This window comes from Opisthorchis viverrini (assembly GCF_000715545.1).
Source record: "Opisthorchis viverrini unplaced genomic scaffold opera_v5_143, whole genome shotgun sequence".
NCBI lineage: Eukaryota > Metazoa > Platyhelminthes > Trematoda > Opisthorchiida > Opisthorchiidae > Opisthorchis > Opisthorchis viverrini.
The window spans coordinates 649075-656682 of record NW_008751799.1 but is presented as its reverse complement, the minus strand read 5'-3'; positions in this window follow the sequence as shown (position 1 = coordinate 656682).

Sequence of the window (7608 nt, the reverse complement as noted above, 5' to 3'; positions counted from 1 at the left end):
GGAATATATCATTCACGCGGAACCATCTGTGGGAACTTTCGACAAGTGAATATTTCCTTTCACAGCCAGTTACTGCATTTGGATCGGTGTAGTGGACCATTGGATCTACACATTCGTGAGTCCCCATTTGACTATTGATCCTTTTCTTATTGTGATTTTGTGATTTTGTATTGGTTACTTTGCTTGTTATTTTATCCGAACACACTGATAAGGTCTTGGTCCGCTACATATCAATGTGGAAGGCAGTTCCAAGAAAGTAAGCAGAGGAGTGACCAGGAATCATATTTGATTAGATTTCTCAAGTTAATAAACCGAGATTACTCGCCAAATGTAGTCTTATCTAAATTTAATTGGGATGTTTCGGTGACTACGCATACGGTCATGATTTGGAGAAGTACTCCTCGCCCATCAACCTGGCTATCATACAAAATTAAGGTCTCATAATCAATAGCACACATAGGCACTGACCTAGGAATTACAGTGGATAGTTAAGTTTATTAACAGCCTCTACTGTCGGCAATGAAGTTTCGACGTTTTACGTCTCTTAGTAAATGGTGAATGGCCGGTGTCTCTTCCTTAGAGTAGTTGCCCTGGTTCCTACCTCCCGTTATTTGTCACCTGTTCACCGTCATGGAATCGAGAACCTATGGTGTTGTGTTTCTTATGTGGAAGTACTCCTTCAGAAAAAGGGGTAAAAAATGCCACAATGACAAAACTTCATTGACTTCCTAGTATGGACAGTTGAATGGGTATTGCACCATAGAATAATTTTTTTCTGATATTACACACAACGAAATAATATCACTATTAGCGCAACCTTCCGCTTTCTCGCTTCTAACACTTCCTGAACTCTGATTTCCGTTAAATTAACACTGCTAAATGTTGGTCATTAAAAGTTACCAATAAATGGATGCACTGGTCTTCGGTTTGATTGGTTGGTTTGACCTACAGAAGCGGCATCACTCCTAGATAAGTTGTGGATGGATTCGGAATCTTAGAATGCACACTGGCGAGTCCACATCAATAGGGGAAGCACTGGACGCGAGTTCCACCCTAATTAGAGGTAACCAGCAGCGCATATCTTTGGCTGTGTCGGGCCATGAACTCCTACATATGATATGCTAAGCAGGGTGTCACCACCACTCCTCAGCGCACGCTGGAAGCACAATTTTTTCACATCTGAACGAGTGAACATGTTCACGCTTGAGTGATGTATGAGGTATGATGGACGCCTCCAACGACGTCCCAGTAACATACCTCGGTTGTGCCTATAGGTTGGTCCGCCTGTCAACCAAGGCACAATGGATATTGTTGTTTAGATTTCCTAAGCGACCGAACGAATTTCCAGGGCGAACGGTTCAAATCTGTTTCCTTACTGAAGGCTTGTGGTGCCAAAATCGACCGAATGGAAGCCATTCCCAGACCCAGCTATTTCGTAGATATGCAGAGATTAACTGGCCCATTTCCAGCTGTTTCCATATGTTGCACAGCCTACTTAGTGAATTATTTGACTACTGATTTGTGTGGTGGTATTTAAGCGCAGCGTAGCCGTTTCGGTGTCACCAGCTTTCGCCTAGTTCACTTTCCTATTCACGCGGCAGCATTTAGGTAGTTGTAAATCAAGTCCAGTCCAGTCCAGACCCATCACAACGCAAAGACTGTCGATTCTCTTGAAAAATACTACTGTTTTGTACTCATAGAACACGATTACCCCAAGGCGCTAGACTTATATTGAAACAATGGACAGAGAGAAAACATGATATCTTTGGCTGGTACTCAGCTAAGTCCAAGTTAATATGGAAAATACCGTGAATCTAGGTGCTTGAGGTTGACTGTTCGAGTAGTAATTCGAGTAAGTGTGAAATAGAATCTACTTGATGCACACCAAGAAAGACAAGACCGGTGAAAAGAAGATGTCCGCGAATGCGGAGGCATGTATTGCGAAATCCTAACGTAGTGAATGCAAGATGCCAAACACGAAGGGAAAAATCCCACGTGCATAAACTTTTTGAGGAAGGTGACGTTTTTAAGCGTACTCCCAAGCGTCTTGGACGCTAACGAGTCTAACTTGGCATAATATATGTCTCCCATTCACTTGGTTGCTCCACCATTGTGCTCGCTGCCCTCTATCTGTCTTGCTCCGTCACCGCATTTGCACCCTCCATCCATCTTGCCGCAAAGGATGCCCCGTCTGGCGCAGGTATACCATTGTATATGTGTATGTTTGTCGCTAATCCACCGTTCGTGCAACATCTTCTGGGCCTGATTTGACTTTCTCTATCGAAATTTTCGTGTGATCTTATAGCCAGTAAAAATCACCAGACTGGTCTTGGAAGTGACGACCACGACCCGCACCACCGAGCCAGCATCCCGCTTATCGTCGTCTGGTGTGTGGCTATTGACGCTGCGCTATTCTGGTTCGTAACAGGCTTTCATGCTTGTTGGCATCATGACAGTGGACCACAGATGGTTTTTGTATAGTTTTGCTTGCTTTTGTGCAATCAGTGCCGTAGACTCTCGAACTCCGTGCTTTCTGTTGACATTCACAATCGCCAGAACTACACGTGAGACAGCGTTTTGCACCGGGAACCACAGCTTATGTCGTTCCAATATTAAGTATAAATGAATATGCCCCGTCAAACGACTAAGTCGACGGCCTTCGACAAGATGTCAAGGCGACGCTTTGAACTGTTTTGAATAGATATCCTCACGGTTCTTCAAAAGCTTATGTTCATACGTTGTCATTGGGCTGTAAAATATTGTTTTACCGCTATGTCAGCACTCTAGTTAGCAAAGGCACTTATGCTTTTGAACACTTACTTAATAAATAATGGAACCCTAGTATAGCATATGTAGGTATTCAAATAGTAGGTAATAAAAATACACTAGCTCAGTGTGGACAAGCTAGCGTTTAGTCAGTAAACTTCGGTTCATCTGTAGAGTTCGTCGTTACACATCCTTTACAATACGTAGCATACATGCCATGTGTTTGTTTTGACTCACCTGTGGCTGCTGGTTTATTTGGCACTTTCGCGGGAGCACCGTACTACTTCTGAAACTAGCTCTCATTCCCTCGTCTTGATCCTGGACTGAGTAGAATTGACAGACGTTCCCTTGACGATTAAGAACGACGGGTGATCCCTGCCACCGATTGCCAAATGTTTGGCATCCAATCCGTGCATTTTAAAATTTTACTACACCCACCTGACCTTCATGCTCATGGAAGCCATACAAAACTTGTCATCGATATCCAGCATTTGGTCATCTCTTGAACAGGTACCAGGTTTTGTCGTGCTCTCTTCCCAACTTAGCACGCGTCCGCGCTCGGGGGCAAACTTGTGCAAAGTTCTGAACGGTGAGTGATTTTCTTATCCGAGAGGGGTTGATACATTTAAAAGATATCAGCCTTCCTTGTCAGTCTATTGGTGTGGAAAAGATACACTGCTCTGCATTTCCGGGTCTCTACAGAACGCTATCAATCGACGGATTGATTTTAGTATGTTACTCGATTACCGGTGAGAGACATCATGTCCATTGAAACTCCTTGAGCACGAAAGGGTAAATTTTATTGTGCTATCAACTGCTGTACAATTGCTCTGTTTAGATGTAAAAAAGATAATCATCAGTGCCTCCAAACCTTGTTCGTATTCCAAGTAGAGGACCGCCGAGATTATCATTTGATGGGAAACATGTCAGGCGGTCACAGCGACCAGCTGTTTTGTTGCCCAGCAAACGTGCTTTCACAATGCTTTCGGTAAAACCCTATGTGAGTGAGATTCGTAATTAAGAGGGCAAGAAGATGCAGTGCTGACTGCCCTAGGGCTGTACTGGTTCGTGCGTCGCATTGCTGCTTACGGCAGCCGGTTTCATTAATCTTTGTCATTAGTATTTTGGAAACAGAAGACTACCCACTACTTCATTCCCTGCAGAACCCTTTTCTCGCGACAAACAGTCATCTGTTCCAGAAAATCCCATTCAGTCATTTAAGGGACCAATCGGTATATTCCGGCCACAATGATTTTGTTTGTGAACAGTCACTTTTCGAACCCATCCACATCATCTTCGAAACGTCGGATAGCTTAAAATCAATTCTATCTTTGCCGGGCTAAGCCTTTAAACTAGACGAACTGGGAGAATTATTCCCGTCCTTCTAATAGGTCCACGCACTGTGCTGAAAACCCATTGATGCTACATGTGACAAAGAGACGGTGAGATGTGCATCCAACTTGGACTTGAAGCAGGTTGGCTGAAGCAGTTACGTGAGACCCCTAATAAATTAAAAAAACGTCAACATTCAAGTGAACATTGATAGAATGCGAGCCTGAAACTACTTGCACACCCATTCGTGGCCCATATTCCCCCGCACAAGCTCTCCTTCCACCATGCAACCTCTCGTTGTTGGTACATATTATGGTTAAACTAGCCGACTGGTGATCAGCAGCCTACGTCCAAAGTAACTGCCAAGTAGGAGGACATCTTGGTAATCAAAGTCACCGGACTTCACCACATTATCACAACCAGCCTTTTATATATCATTTGCGATAGTCTCGCTGGGGCTTTTCTGAAGCGGCTGAGGAAGCACATGGTGAGTTAGGTCTATGAGTATTGTACGCAGAAGGATGGGCGCTTTGGCATACGAATGAAGTCTTCCTCCTTGTAAGCTCTTCTATAAAATGACTTGGACTTGGAAGCAAGAAAAGCACCACAATGGTCTCTAACCGGTTATGTAAACGATTGTCCCTACGACAGTCTTTGACTCGATTATATGCACTAGGAGAGCCCTGAAGTAGTGCAGAGGCTCATCTGTTTACTTCAAACTGTGCAATTTGTACTCCAAGCTAGCGCTCTGTGGAGCCCCGGGACCTACTGGATGATGCTGTTGATGACCAGCATGAGGCACCCAAATCCTTTATCAGCTTCACATGCGCAAAGATTGTGGCCTTGGGTGGTCCAAAACACTGACCTTGTGGCTTGCTTCGCATAATGTTCGCCATAATTTCTAGAACGAATTCGCCAGATATCAAGGTGAATACAATATCACGTAACCTGTTCGATCTCATACTCAGCCGCGCTTACCCTTTAACTATTGAAAACAAAACGACGAGTTCCTTCTGATTATTTCACCACAGGCTGAACGTGACGGGTTTCAGGAAGTCTTTCGAGCTAGACTCCAGTCTGTACGCTTTGCAGACGTTGATCTGATTTGAAAAGACGAGGGAGTTGCTCAAAAGTTTGGACTCATACTCCGAACTCAGTTACCTGTCTCTTATAGTCCATCAGAGACGCATCGTTGTTTTGGAAAATTCTATTCTGTTGTGTGAATACTGAGCGTCAACTTCAACAAAGTCGAATTGTTACTATTCAAGGATGGCGGGCGGGAACACACCGGGGTAAAACAAAATGAGGTACCTTGCCTGGCGCGTAATAACCGCTTGCTATATGCACACCCAAATATTGTCGCCGAAACTGTATGGTTTTCAAAATTATGACTCTACGGGGAGTTAGTGCCATCGATTTGCACCTTCCTTCCGATGGCTTGTTGCTCGCAGCATTTCGTTTAAGTGGGCGGAATATCAAGGCCACGGACCATCACTGTTCGCATTTTTGTTATCGGTTCACTCGTTTCGCGCAATGGAATTGAATTTTTGAAAGCACTGATGTGTCCCTGATGCATTAAAGCAATCGAGCAATCGAGTTCACAGTACCAGTCCAAACTTTTAAGCCACAGTTAGGCATCCTAGGGCCTTAGCGATGCTGTAAATTTATCCCACAGGACTTCTCGGTTGAAGGCATGGTTGCTTCAGTGAACAACGTAATTTGGCAGCCGCAAAATCATGAACGTTGATTGTAACGGTTTTTGGTTTGAGCACGTACGCAACAAAATGCAACATTTTGGTTTGGAATGTTTTACTCCACTTGTAAAGGTTGTGCAGATAATAGCATTGTGCTCCTCAGATTTAACAAAGGAGATGATTTTGTTCGCCAAACCTGTTCACGGCACATTTTCCCATGGATCTAAACTTCCACTAATTACAATATAAGACAACAGCATGAACTGTACAGTGGTAATGCGAGGGCCATCTGTGGATGATTTCCTTTCTCAGATACGCAATACTAACCCGTAGATAATACAGCGTTACGAGATAGCTGCAGGTATCATTTTTACTTTGAGTATGACGCTCAATAGTTGGTGACCTCCACAAGTAGGTCGCCATGATGACGGTAGCTGCTGTCACTCACTTCGACTACTTATCGCAACCGCTGTGTCCGCGTCTATGTACGACGCTGATTTTCGGGCCTCACATATGCACGGTAGCCTAATCCAACGACCGATGACGGCCCCTCATACCCATATCTCTACACGTTGTCACTCGTCTAGAATATTTGTTGTAACTGTTAGGCCCGCGCCTATGTGCAACGATGATTATCAGACCTCACCTATGCACAGTAACATAACCCAATAGCCAACGACGGTATTTGGTACCGTTGACTATACGCGATGCCGCTTATCTTTGTTACCCATAGTAAACACTAGGCCAGGATCCATGCGAGCCGGTAAAATAGAAAGCCTCGACCATACCTGAGAGTCGAATATGAGGACCTGTCATACTCATTGCCGTACGCGATGTCGCTTTACTTGGCCACTTACCGTACCTGCTAAGTCTGTTGAGCAACCGTTACCCTGATCCAACATCTTACTAATAACTGTCTGCGGTATTGCCAACCTTGGCTCCTTTTTGAAACTGCTAGCCCAGTGCCCATATGCGACGCTGATTATTGGGCCTCAGCTATGCGCAGTGTCCTGTTCTAACTGCCAGCGATGACCCGCCGTACGCATAACTGTGCGCATTTCCGCTTATGCCTGCTACCTATAGTAGCCACCAGACCAGTCTCTATGCCGGCCAATAAAAATGAGGCCCCAAATATGCATTCTATCCTAATCTAATGGCCAACAACGGCCCGTCATTCTCGTAACTGTAATCGATATCACCTACCTTGGCTGATTATCGTAGTTGATAGGCCTGCGTCTATGTGCAACACTGAGTATTAGGCCTCAACTGCGCCCAGTAGTCCAGTACAATGACCAACGACGATCCGTCACACTCATAACTTTACTTGAGGTCAACCGCCGAGGATACTTTTGGTAACTGTTGGGCCCGTGCACATTCTAGTAGCTGACTATAGTGCCTCAACCACACATAGTAGATAAGTCCAACGACCAACGGCGGTCCTTAACATTCAAACGTCGTCTACCTACCAACCGCATGCCTAAAAAATACACAACCACCTTTGACAAACCATGGTTTTACTTGTTGGTTGCATCGGTAAGAACACAATGCGTGGTTAATCCAGTTCTTAGCTTTTTACTTGGCGGGGTTCCTGAAAAAGTGCATAGTCACTTACGACTCGTGCGCATTTCCGCGATATCATATAAAACACATAACTGAACACTAGTAATGGCTTGTAGTGTCTGTAATCCGTTGTCACATTTACCATTCTTCCTGAACTTGAACCACACTTTGTAGCTGTCGTTCACATTGTATCATGACGTTTGTTTTAATGTTACGAATACACAATTTTCCGGCGCGACCTGCTGACTTCTTGCTG